Source organism: Aythya marila (genome assembly GCF_965140915.1).
Source record: "Aythya marila genome assembly, chromosome: Z".
Lineage (NCBI taxonomy): Eukaryota > Metazoa > Chordata > Aves > Anseriformes > Anatidae > Aythya > Aythya marila.
In genome coordinates, this window is record NC_139080.1 from 85,546,635 (window position 1) to 85,560,496 (window position 13,862).

Consider the following 13,862-nt stretch of genomic DNA (forward strand, 5'->3'; position numbering starts at 1 on the left):
TTTTCCATTACAACCTTGTTACAATTAGATATTAAAAAATTAGCTTTGACTTTATAACACTGCTGTCAGTAATGCTGTTCCAATACCTTCTAATCCCCTAACACAATTTGCACACCATGAATCCACATTTTATACACTTTTTACGGTAACTCAGAGAAATTACAGTAATTTTTCTCATCCACACCTAATATATGTAAGTTAAAACACATGATTTGCGTTGTAAATATTCTACAAAGTCTTTTTTGAAGAATACTAATTTGAAGAGTCACATTATTAAAATGGAATCTGCATCACAACCCATATAAATTATGAACTATAAATCAAATCGCACTGTCTGTTTGGAATTTGGGAATTGGTATATGTCAGATGTTAAACACTGCCATGAAGCAGAAAGCTGGCATGATAGCTAAATAAGACACAAAATCAATGATATTTGCCACTAAAATTATCTTTGCCTAACTTTTAATGTGTGACATTTATTTTAGATCAATGTATTTGCCAGTTACAGATTAAAAGATTTGCATATTTGTAAAACAAGAGCATCAGATACTAATATATTACCTCATTGTATGAACATTGCTTAATTTATCATTTATCATTTCAGTCTGTTATATACCACTACACCCATTTTACAGATGTACAAACCAAAAACACGGTGCTTAAATGATAAACAATAACAAAACAGCAGATAGGTCAAAAATCTTTTTTGTTTTGCTGCATTAATCCTCTCATATGCAAGTCTTAAAAAACAAAACAAAACAAAACAAAAAACAACCTACAACAGTAAGTTAAGCCTTAATCAAACATTTCTCTGAAACAGGGATTTTTATCTATGCATATCTTTCCCAAACTTTACAGTACTTTAAAATAAGTCTGAAACTAAATATTTAACGCACACACGTTCTAAATTACAATATTTTCTAGTGTGGGCAACTGAGAAACTGAAGTGTTTGTGTGATGAGAAGCCACAGGAGATGTTCCAGCCACAAAGCCAGTGGGTATTTTGCCTTAGCTGTATTACACTTGGTCTTGAAGTTACATCTGCACAAATACACCACAGGTGTAAGGGACACAACAGAGAGTTGTGCACTTTTGAACATGAAATTTTGCATGCAAGTACTGGACTGCTTTCTTTTTATTTATTTATTTTAAGAAAACAGACAAAATGTAACAACCATACATATCCACTGTAACAACAAAGAGAGAGTGAAATGAAAGAGTATCCTTGGACATAATCAAAAGAGACAAATAAAAAGGATCATCTCTGTTAATTGTAGTGATACTACTAAAAAGATTTGGAAAGACAAACTAAGTTTAGAACATTTGTCCTTACTATATTTTTTAATTTAGTATTTCCAAGTAGAATTTCTCATAGTATTTTAGGATGTTTATTTAAGAAAATGAGCCAGCTTTCTGGGATATTGTGTAATGGTTTCTGCAGCAGCTCTAGCGTGCATTTGTTTTCCTTTATTAAACAGCCGTAGTCAAAGCTAACACCATCCCCAAGCAATACAAACTTTCACACCTTCAGTTTTGTGAACCAATAACTTAATAAAAATAGGAACTTCCCACATCCAAGCACAAAACATTTTCAACTCCAAAAGCCCACTTGTTGTGTTTTCTAGTCTCCTTGGGCTTCACGTTGCTTTAGAGATACTCAGAAAACTGAATTCAGAGATTTGGAAATGTGACTGGCTTTCCTGACAAAGGGGATGGTCTTTGAGACACTGATATGTTTAAGAACTTAGAGTATCTGTAAGCACTGAAGCACTTCTCTCCACCTTGGCAGTGGGCTTTGCACTACAATGCTCACAAAGGCCTTGCATGGATGACTAGCACCAGAAGAAACATGCAAGGCTGAGATCCCTTAGCATTCTCACAGCAACAGGAGAACACCAAGCCATAGTTAATGCCCTATCAAGTCATAAATTAAAAGAAAAAGATTTCAGGTCAGCTCGTGTCTCTCTACTGACAGCTACACTGACAAGGCAGGCCTTTCGGTTCCTCAGGCAAGGCAAGTGATCATGGCTGCTGACAGGCAGTTGGATGCTCAGCTTTTCAGAGGACGAGGTGAATCATTTTGGGTATGGATGCAGCCTTGTCTGTCCCAACAGTTTCCTTCAGATCTGCTTCTCATTGCTGCTCTCCTCTGTCTCAGCCTGCCCAGCCCTGCATTTTCTGCTAGCCCAGTACGGCACACCCAGCAGTTGCTGCTTCTCACTCCTTTCCAAGTGGGCACTATCCTGAAAAGCATGGGTAGGATAGTGCTGAAGACAGCTTCCACGTCCCCAGCATTGGCTCCGGTGGTGATGAGCAGTCAGTGTGGAAAAATCTTCACAGACCTCTGCAAGCAGAGCATTTCAGTGGAGCTGCGAGTATGATGGGAACAGAGAAACTTTTGAATGTTCTGCCCACCACAAGACAGCTGGCACACAATTATCATTCCTCCTATTCTACAGATGGGAAAAATGAAGCTAAGAAAATTGCCTAAACTCTTACAAGAATTGTGTGACAGAGGTCTGAACACAATCCAGATCTCTCAACCTGACTCTTTAAGTAACTATTTGGAGAATATGAACAACAAGACAAGTAGGGAGATCTAATTGGATTTCACTGTCAATAACTCTGAGAGCTACCCACCAATAGGCAGACTGGGTAAGATGTTTACAGTACAAAGACAGTCCAACGGTACTGCAAAAGAATAAGGTTTGTATAATCTATTCTGTTTTTTCACTCCCCCCTTCCCCCCACCCCCCCCTTTTTTTTTTTTCCTGTAGAAATTCTGAGGCTTGGTATGGAAAGAAAAGAAAGGGGTAACTCTGATCACACCGTGCCACTTGGGAAGGACAGGCAGAAAACTCACAAGAGTTAATGCAGTCACATTTGACTTTTAACTTTTTGATATTGAGATATTCCTGCAAGCAGCATAGGAATAATGAGATAAGAGAATGCAAGGGTGTGAGTGCTATGGAAATATACATGTTAGTATGCAGTATGAAAGAGCACCCTCTGTTGTTTTTGGTTAACAGAAGCAAGTCTCCCGATACCTCAAAATATTTCAGTTCCAGAAAAGACTGAGATAAATCATCACTACCGACATACAGATATCTGCAAACACTTCCCAGGGAGTATAGGCACTGTACAGTTTGTTTAGGAAGGATGGTTATGCATGCTGAGAGATACTGGGTCACAGGAGGAAGAACACCCTGTACCCTAGTTGCCTAATTTGGAAGCATTTTATGATGGAAGGATCACTTGCATACATATACCATGTAAAATTAACAAAAAATATTTTTATGAAGAAAAAATGATACCCTGGGCAACTTTTATTTATGATTTTTGTACAGCTTTAAGAGTTTTAGTTAAGGGTACACATCATAATTTGATACAAGAGTCTCCAGTACTAACTAAATCAAAGCACAAAATGTCTGATGACAGATGAGACATTCCAATTAGTTAGAAAGATGTGAGATCTAGCTGCATGTCACTTCACAGTAACAGGAGACCTTAAGTACATCAATGACAACAGCAGAAGTCTTAGGAATGAGCAACTTCTGCAACTGGAAATGTGTTTGCCTTACTTAGAGCTAAAATCTCCTATAAATTTTGAGTCTTCATTAATATATTTTCTGTATCCATAAATTACTGATTTTCTTAAGGGCCAAAAATTATAGATATGGGTGATGATCCACATGATTCAACTCCAATGATGTGCCAACGATGACATAACAGAATGAAAATAAATTATGATGTTACAGTGAACAAACCTGGATGCCTTAGGTGCCTTCAGCAGGTTCTGCTCAAAGTGAAGAACTGAGTATGAACAGGTTGTACAAATGTACTTTTCCAATTCCATCTATAATCTAGTGCCTTTCAAAACTACAGCACTAGTTAAGAAAACAAAGTGAGAACCTTAGAAATACCTAACAAAATGTAGATAGACTATAAGAAATATTATATTGCAAAGGTATGAAAAATGGTCTGTAACAGAAAGTACATTTTTTTTTTGAGAACAGTTCTCACTGAAGAAAAGTGTAATTGAGTGTTTCAGGGAAAATTAGTTTCAATTTGATTGGATATTGACCTGAAAAATCCTGCACAATGAATTTTATACAGCTTCCATGAAAAATTGTGAAATTTTGTAAATACAGAAAACTACATTGCATATGTATTAGAACTATGCAGCTTAACAGTCAACACTTTCATGATTAAGCTTTGCTTTACATAATGTACGGGGAATGAGAGAAAGTAAAATTTCAAAGAAAAGGGGTTATTTCCTGCAGATTTCAAAGATGCTGAAGCAGAGAGCTTCCTCTAACACATCTCTTGTCTGTTGAATAAGATTTTTCATTGGAGGTAGTTTGAGTATGTCAATTACAGGACTATTTAACAATCCTACCTTGAAGGAAGCTGCGTGCCAGAAGACCTGAGAACATGCAATCTCTTTTTTTCTGCTTTCACAGATTTCTCAATATTGAGGAGCAATCTTGAAAGGAACTTCCAAGAGTCACTATAATAATAATTGGGGTTTCTTTCCTTAGTTTTGTCTTTCTATCCAAACATTTCTAGAAAATTCTGTCCCAAAACAGTATTAAAGATATGTTTTGCAGAGTAAACAATAAAATAAAAAAAAAAAAAATAAAAATCAGGAAATGGCAATATCAGAATTGTGCTAGCAACCTTAACATGGCCCCCATGGAGCAATATATTGTAACGATCAATTACAATAGTGTGTATTGCAAGTTCCTGCAATACTTCCCAAACAGGAGGTGGAAACGCAGTATGTTTTCTGTACTCCTAACAGAACAATTTTTAAGTGATTCTATGCATGCCAGAAAAGGGTCCATGAAAGTACAGCATCTGAAAATGAGAACTATTGTTTACTGCAGTGCTTCAACAGGAACTCACATTTCTACCTTTTAATCCATAGTGTCATAACTAATATCTAATGCTATTACAACTGCAAGAGACAGGAGAAAAACATTTCTTTCTGTGTTTCTAATACGTTTTCTCTGTGGTTTTGACATCATTATGTGCTATGTACAACATGTTTCTCTGATTCCTTTGTAACAACTCAGGTCCCAGAGTTACAGGTATGTCAGGCAAATATGTCACTCTATACACAAAACTACATACAGAGAAATCAAGTAGCACTCAAGTGTTTGCATGTTCAGGGTCTGATCAGATTCCCTCTGTAGCTTCACTGAGATTTCGAAGAGATGGGAAAAACCATAATCATTAGAAAACGTGTCTACAGAGCCACTAAAATTGGCCAGTAGTGTGCTGTGTTTTCTGTAAGTATCTAAACATTTTTTATAAAATGACTATATTCCAAGCTGGCAGCCTCCCTTTAAATAAAACAAGAGCAAAAATCACATTAGCCACTTAAGTCTGCAGCTTCGTTAACTTTGTATGTACCTTAGTTACCTGTCCCCTTCCCCAAATTACACCTAAGAAACAGAGCACTGCACATGCATGCAGTTAAATTAACTTCAGAATCAGCTATTGCATCTTCCAAAATGCCCTAAAGGAATATTGTTCTAGCTGGAAAAAATGCCTGCATAGTGCATGTTCTCCATCCCTCTGCTGAAATCATTTTATTTTTTTTTACCATCACCAACATAAATTACCAAGTTATGAGTACTGAATTCCTTTAAAATACGTCTCTCTCTCTCTTTTTTTTATTTTTTATTTTTTTTTTCCCTGTCTGGCATTTCACAAGCTTGCTCCTCTCTTTTCCTTCTTGTAGCACCATTAACGTCACCTATTTTACCCAGGTAGAATTGCAAGAAATAATTCTATATATAAAGGCTTCACAGGCTATGTTCCCACTGCTGGTTTAGGTATAGGCTTGAAAATGGACATAACCCTGTTTTCTGCCTATGGCAAGCAGTTCTTCCAGTTGTGGCACAGCCTCAGAAGCCGCTAAGCTGAGCAAGGACAATCCCCAGCAGTGTCTCAGGCCATTCCCAACAGGTGCCACGGAGAGGGCAGCCTCTTTTTATTTGGGAGGACAGCAGCGAGGAGGATGTTCACCAGGGTCACGCACGCACCAGGTTCACTAGGTTCACTGTCTTCCCCATCCTGCTCCTGCTGCAGGGAGTGCTCTTGCCCAGCACAGGGAAAGCAGAGGCTGGCACAGATGGCACAAGCTTACCTAGAAATTTCACTTCTGAGACATCAGGCGGAAAAGAAATCACAGCTGGATAATGGGTTGACTGCTTGTGGACCCAGTGTTTTTGCTTGGGAATATATGAAACATTGCCCCGAGCTGCTCCCCCTCACGTGAGAGATTGTGGTTGTAATTTGGGGCATCCTTAGGCTCTCATTTGCAACACTAAATGCAAGCTCATGGCAGCACTGACATCCATCAGGCCACGTGGAAAAGATGGCTAGCTCTCTCTCAGAAGTGGTAACAGACAAAAAGCTCAGAGTGGAGGAATATTTAAATAGCGTGCTCCCAATCTGAGAGGTGTCAATATTTGCTACTTAAAATTTAAGCACTTTCTTTGCATCCCTTCAGGAAAGCTTCTGCATTTTCTGCCATGTGAAACATCGTCCATGCATCTATGTCATCAATTAAGACTTTCAATACTTTCAATAATGCATTTATTTATATGACTCTATGCTACTGGCTTGCAATAAAAAAGTAAATTGAAAAGGAAAAATGAGATGGGAAGAAGATATTAAATGCAGCATATGTTGTTCTTATAGGTATGTAGAAGCTGAATACAATATTCATCTACACTACTTTAACCATATCAAGAAATATAAATATGTTAAGAAATGGTCAAACCATCAGTAACTATGTTTGAAATGTATCAATTCATGTGCACTTCTTAGAGACAACGCAATTGGTGTTCCTCTGAATATGAACTTTTGCTTCAGGTAAACAGGAATTTTACAGAATTTCCTACAGTTTAAATAATTACCTGTTTGGCAACCTTATGATATATGTCATAGCACTAAGAATAAGACCAAACCTTTATTGTTTTAATTTTATGTCACTAACTTTTACTGCTAAAGCTAACTTTTTAAAGGAGAATGTTCCTCCAAACCCTGATCTGGCTTCTGCAGTGATCTGTGTTTAGCACAGAGACGCCCAATTCATGTCAGGATTAATTCGGTCAAGTCAATGAAGCTAACAAAGCACAAAAAATGGTTCCAGAGCAAAACCGTTGATGCTTTGGATCAGCATGCTGTGAGGATCACAATGCTGCCTGTGGTGAGTGCACCTTCTGGCCCTGTTTTGTACCCAAGGAATCCAGTTTGCACACTTGGACCACTCAGGAATACTTCCAAAAGCATGGTGAGGACAACGGAGACACACCAGTGAACCAAGCTGAAACACCAATGAGATATACTTATTGGCTCCTCTTCTCCAGACATAACTCAGGTTCCAAAAACCTCATCCCAAAAACCAGACTTTCACAAAATGATGAGAACTATCACAAAAAAAGGAAAACGATGACAACTGCTCCACCTCACTGTTAGGGTCAGAGATGCTGGTTGCCCTGGTTTGCCCAGGGTTCTGCAGAGGACAAGAAAGAAGACAAACAGGAAAATGGAAATCACCCCAAAGCTGGGTGGTGACAAAGATCGGAAGAGGAAAACGGGAGGGCACAAGGTAACCATAAGGGACCAGTGCAAGGATTAGCATAATGCAAAGATCTGCAGAATTAAAAAAGGGGAGAAATAAAGGGGGGAAATTTTTACAAAAAAGAGAAACACTGAGGAAAATGTTCTTGGAGGTTTAGGAATATGAAATTATATTTCTAACCTTCACATACTGATTCATAACTGATTTTTGATGTTTTTAAGAAAACACTGAGGTTAGGATATTCTGGACTTGACCCCCTTTAAAATTATGCATTAAAGCAAGTCCATATGATTTTAAAAAGGGTTTGTGAACATGCTACTCTTCTTGGAAACATATCCAATATACTGAATTCAGCATTTGGAAACAGAGAACCCCTGAATTAGCAGTCACTTTGAAAAAAAAAAGTTAGCTTTACCTGTGTGCCACAGGTCAAAGCCTCTAAAAACTGAGGTAATATTTTACTATACAATAAGAGAATAGTGTGAATAAGTGTACTCAAACGGTACTTGTGGTATATACTTTGGCACTGAGTACAGTCAGCAGGTCAACAGTAAAAGCCATAGTAGTTATTTATGCACAATAGAATTCCAGCAGAATGCTGTCAGGTCACATGTTGAAAAACATGTCTGTTTTCAACATCACAGAAGACAATGGTCAGCTAAATGCAGTACCTCAAGGTTTTCAGTTAAAAAAAAATTAAGTAAACTTGTACTTTTTGTAGCAATCCTGTCCAGTTGCTATGCAATCAACAGACAGAATAAACCTAAACAATTTACTCCTTTCTGTTACTCCATGAAATTGCAATCATATTGTCAATGTTTTGGCATTTAAGACAATCATTCCAACCTACAGAACTGACAAAAAAAATAAAATTTGAACTAAACTTTACAGTAAAAAACTAAAATAACTTCTGTCATAATTTACTGTACAAAACAACACATATTACAAAATTAAAGTATGCAGAGAAAGTTTTTTTCTAACAGTATTTAAACATTCCCGTACCTCATTTCAAAAGAGATTTTTTTTTTCCTTTCTGCTACTCTGAATTCATTTAGGCAGCAGAAAGAGAAATCCAAATTTTCACAACTATTTAATTATCATTATATTTCACATTTTGAATTTCTAATTGATCATATATTATAAATGCCAACAAACATTTTATGTTCAAGAAAACTTGCAATCTGAGAATAAAGGCACACAAAGGATGAGTGAGGTGAAAAGACGCCAAGGAGATCCTTCGGATGTAGAAATACTTTATTTTGGAGCTCTTCAACTAGCTGGCAGATAATCACTGTAAGTGATTATCCTTTGTGAAGGATGTACTCTGCTTGCTGGGTGACTGGTATTCTGGGATAAAGACTGAGCTTTGAGGAGACAAAAACGGGAAGAACTCATTTAGGAAAGGTCCTTTCTGACTTAGTTCAAGTATCTCAAGACCACCAAGGCATTGTATTACTCACAAATCTATGGCAAGCCACCGTCATCTTGACCCTACAGCTTCAGGTTGGGGGAGAAATATGTGAGATACTAGAATCACAAACAAAATGTGAAATAGATTTATGAAAATAATAATCGAGTAACAAAATTAAATGCAGGAAGAATAACACATCTGAATTCAGTATAGACAACATCTTACAATAGTATGTTATGCTGTTAAAAATAAACTTGTCAACAGTCATGTTTTAATATCACTAAAAACTGAACGAGGATAATGTTTACATTAGCAGAATCAAAGACAGAAGTTACTAAACTGACCACAGACGTAAATACTGAAGATGACAAAAAACATTGCATAAGAACCTTCAAGGCTTTCAGATTCAGACCTCTACACAGAAAAATGAGATTAGAATCAGAAAAAAACACAAAACAAAACAAAACAAAAAAAAACAACAACAACAACTGGGAAAACAGTTCAAAGACTATACAGGAAAGAAACAAATTTAAAAGGCAATAAGTGACCTTGGGATTGTATCACTTGCTAAATTGATATTAAGTTTGCAGAATAATAAAGGCAGAAGTGGGGGAGGAAAAGATTGGGTAATAGACTTCTTAAATTTATTTCTGCAATATTCTCTATCATTTTTGATATCAAAATACTAAAATAAGAGGTAATTAAAACAAAACAAAAGAAAAAATCATCAAATATTGATTCATCATCACTAAATGGTTAAATTAGCTGAGAGGTAGACACGTAAGAATGTTTGAAGCTTCTAAGAACATGGTAAAAAAAGACAATTATTTGAATGACAAGGAAATATAAATAGGAATAGTCAGATTAAATTATAAAAGGAAAAATATATGCTGCATGTCAGGAAAAACTTCCTGACAGTGAAACTGTGGAATAATTTCTCAACAAATTAGAAGAAACACTCAATAATATAATGAAGGGAACAAAGCTGGACTAGCAGGGGGGCAGACCAAAAGATCTAAAAAGTATTTTTTCCATCTAATTCTAACAGACTATTAAAGGATACAATCAATAGTCAGGGAGGTAAGTTATTTTGATAAGCTCCATGGTTTTCATTCTTTCAGAGGAAATACCATGGCTGGAATTGAGAGAAGAAAAAAAGAGGAAACACCAAGCTGTGTGCTTTCTTACAGTTACTGTTTCCCATTGTGGACGTTACCATTATCTTTACATATGAAGAGAGATTGAAATAATCTAGAGAGGTCCCCCACACTACAACACTGAGATAAAGAAGAACTTAAAAGAAACGCTGCATGTTCTGGCAACAAATTAAATGGAGAAGAACAGAGTCATGTTTCCTGGGGGAAAGAGACTGAATATTATGAGGTTAGTCACACTATTAGTGGGGCCAATAATGTCACTTAGAAGAAAAATAACTGTGATATATAACTAAATTTTTCGCATCATATCAGTTTGGCAGACAGACACACTGCTGTACTGAAGTTAAAGAGCAACAGCACAATTTTATCAGGTGAAAACAGTGAAGAAAAAATCCAGTCATTTGGGCAGCATTTTTTAACAAATCAGCAAAACAGCTGAATGATAGCGGAAATCAGAACCTAAAAAGTGACTCTTGTCATTTAAAAATGTGAGCAAACCCAGCATTTGATGCTTATTTTAAAGCACAATACAGCATCAGAATATATGCATATCTGAATGTTGCATTCACATAATATTCCACATGTTTTTACCCACAGTTGGAGCACAAACAATTTAGGCTGAATGGCTCAGAGAACAGCAGGTTTTCTTTATTACGGATGCTCTTAGTGCAGTTAATATAATCAGCTGTTTCAGGAACAGTGTTATGATACACGAGGTATTGGAAAATAGTTTAGAAATAGACTGGTTAAAAATATTTGCTACCAGAAGACACAGGAAAATAAGCATGGTCAAATGGCTTATGCACAGAACTATCAAGAACAAACTCTTAAATTGCAAAGCAGCTGTGCTACTGAATTAACATCTGTATTTCAGTCAACCCACAAGCCTGTTGTATCTCAGTATTGGTAGCTGTGGAAGAGAATAAATAGTATTTATTTTCTTACTTCATGAAGCTTTGGCTGCAAACCCTTTGGGGCAGGAAATGGGTCTCTCATCCTTCTCTACTAAAGACTGAGCAAGTGACAGCACCAAAAAAACACTACTACTTAGTAAGCTGCAACAGGAAAAATATTTGGGCAATACAATAAAGTAAAAAACTCTCCAGATACATACCTAGCATCTATTTTACATACCAACCATCTTAATACATTGTGTTGCACTCAACGCCAGTCATTTCTATTGGTTTTGTTCCATGTTACTAGTCCAGAAATTAATGAGAACATACTCACAGAACTCTCCTAAATACTTTGTAATGGTAAAGTAAGTACTTTGTAGACTAACAAAGAAAAGTAATTTCAACACACTGATTATTAAGTGATTAGACAAGGAGGAAAGCAGTTTCTTGAAAAGAGTTTGTGAGACAGGACAGGCTGTAGAGTTTTCAGTGAATCTGCAGAAGGTGGGTGGGGAAAAAGAAAAGGCAAGGACAATTTCCTGTGTGAACTGTGGAGCTGTTTCACTATGGCATTTCAAAGTACTTCAGCCAGGATGAATTTTGCTATACGTCTGCACGTATTTCAGGTCCAGTACCCTTTGAACAGTGGTATGTATCAGCGCTAGGCAGACAGTTTAAGCCTGCTTGCACTCCCCTGCGGTAGTACAAAAGGTAAGATCCCTCTCCTAGTTCCTTCATCATTCAAAATCAGTTTTGGTAAGGTGCAGAAGTGCTGGTTTGAGGACTGCAGTCCCTGTAGCATCCCAGAGAATCGCTGTTGCAGCATGCAATCTTTCTACTTTGCGCACAGATTAGTACAAATTCCACTGCAATGGGCAAGTGCCTCTGGGCAACACCTGTACTATTCAAACAATTACTTGCTAGCTGAACTTGGCATCAGAACTAGTTCTCTCCTATCACAGGCACAACATTTTACAAAGTCTGCAGCTTGCTTTCCTTCATGCTTCACAGACTTCACATTCTGGCATGTTTCTGAAGCAAGCCAAAGACAATGCATATTGGAGTGTGCCTTGATGTTTGGATGGAAAGGTTCACCTTCTAACTGATAGCAGATGGAGATACCATGCATAACCCGCTGCATCATTCATTTAAAGATTCTCTCTCGCTAAGCAACTTAGCAATTCAATAATCAAACTACATTCTTAGAGAGCCTGGGAGGGCATGGAGGGCTGGCTCCATCCTAGATAACAGTGTCAGACTCTACAAACAAGGTCAGCAATGAAAGTGGCTTTGGAAAGAATACCAGTAAGTTAATTAACCGATTCAGATAAAACTCTGAGCTCATCTTAGAGAAGAACTTAGGCTGCCAAGTGTCAAAAAGGGAAAATGCTTGCATATGTTTTCTGTGTTTAGCTACCATTCCCAAAAACCTGCAGGAACTCACAAGATCTATCACTGTTTTGACGGAATGCTTGGATGAAGAGCACAGAAGACATCAGCTATCGAGCCACACACAGAGCCTGACAAATGATGTCACATAGACACACAACACTTACCCAGCAGCTGCAGGCACACACACACCGCTGATACTGGGTTCAAGCCCTTGTCAATAACTGAAGGTAGCAAAGCCTGTCTTTTGGCAGGCAAGAGCTGATCAAAGTTCCTACGAGCACTCTCATCTAAAATGCTGCTAGAGATTATTTCTTCGCTCACAAGGAATTCAAGCGGAGGGGGAAAGGAGTGGACTAGGTAGTCTACACAGAGACAGAGAGACAAATACTCCTTTTGTTAGTAGTACGCTACCATTAGTACCCTCAATTTTGTGAATTCCGGTGACATGGAAGCGCTGAAGGGCAGAAACCTGTATGAGCAGGATCCTTCTGTGATTCTGCAGATACTTTATGTGGGATAGAGGTACATGTAAGTATATATGCAAAATCCAGAGAAACAGCTGGGGAAACAGCATGGTGGAGGCAAACATTGTAATCTCAATGGGACGGAATATTTCTTGAGCTCAGGTTTAGGACACAATGAAGATCTGTGTTTTTCCTTTGGGTTAAGGAAAACTTGGTCCCGTGAATTATGACGGCAACTTGTCTAAAGAGTGCAGACAAAGCACCAAGGCCACTTCTCTTGTAAAAGGCTCTCATGAGAAGTGTCCTTCAAGAGGAACGTGGAAGAGAGGTGGATTAGGCATAAAAAGTGGATTTACATAGTGTAACAATGGATAATGAACGTTACACTACATCAAATAAATGGGGCAAGGTGGCTTTGAAGGCTGTGCTTTTTCCCCATCAGATCTCTTGATGAAATATATGACTGGCGTGCATTGCTGGGGAGGAAGAAAGCTGTTGACTTTTGCTGTACTTTGGGTTTTCCGACGCAATTTACCTGGAGAGACAGACTAACATTCTCTACTTTAGTCAAGGGCAGTTGAGTCCTTACTTATCGAGCAAATATCTGTAGGTAACCTTTCATTTATATCAGCAAAGAGCCTTCATAATCTGTGGTCCTCAAAGCCTTGCTGTGGCATGCACTTCCCTAGGGATGTCATTATGTAGTGAGCACTATCACCCAGCAACCACTCATCAGAAAGTGGTAAAAATGGTAACCCTTGCCATTTCTACAACCATCTTCATTACCAACTGTCCTCCTTAATTTCCTAGAGTTTCACCTTGACATCACAAAAAAAAAAACAAAAAACATCCAGTAGCAAAAATGTCACTAATTCCCAGATTAAAAATGAGAATTCGGTAATTCGTTACATAAATTGTCTTTGAAAAGCCAGGGAATAAAAT

At 37.6% G+C, this 13,862-nt stretch overlaps 1 protein-coding gene across 4 annotated transcripts in view; it reads right to left on the reverse strand.

Annotated features, from left to right (window-relative positions):
• ARB2A (ARB2 cotranscriptional regulator A) overlaps nucleotides 1-13,862 on the reverse strand; it is a 253,767-nt gene that overhangs the window by 142,061 nt on the left and 97,844 nt on the right. The window lies entirely within an intron of this gene.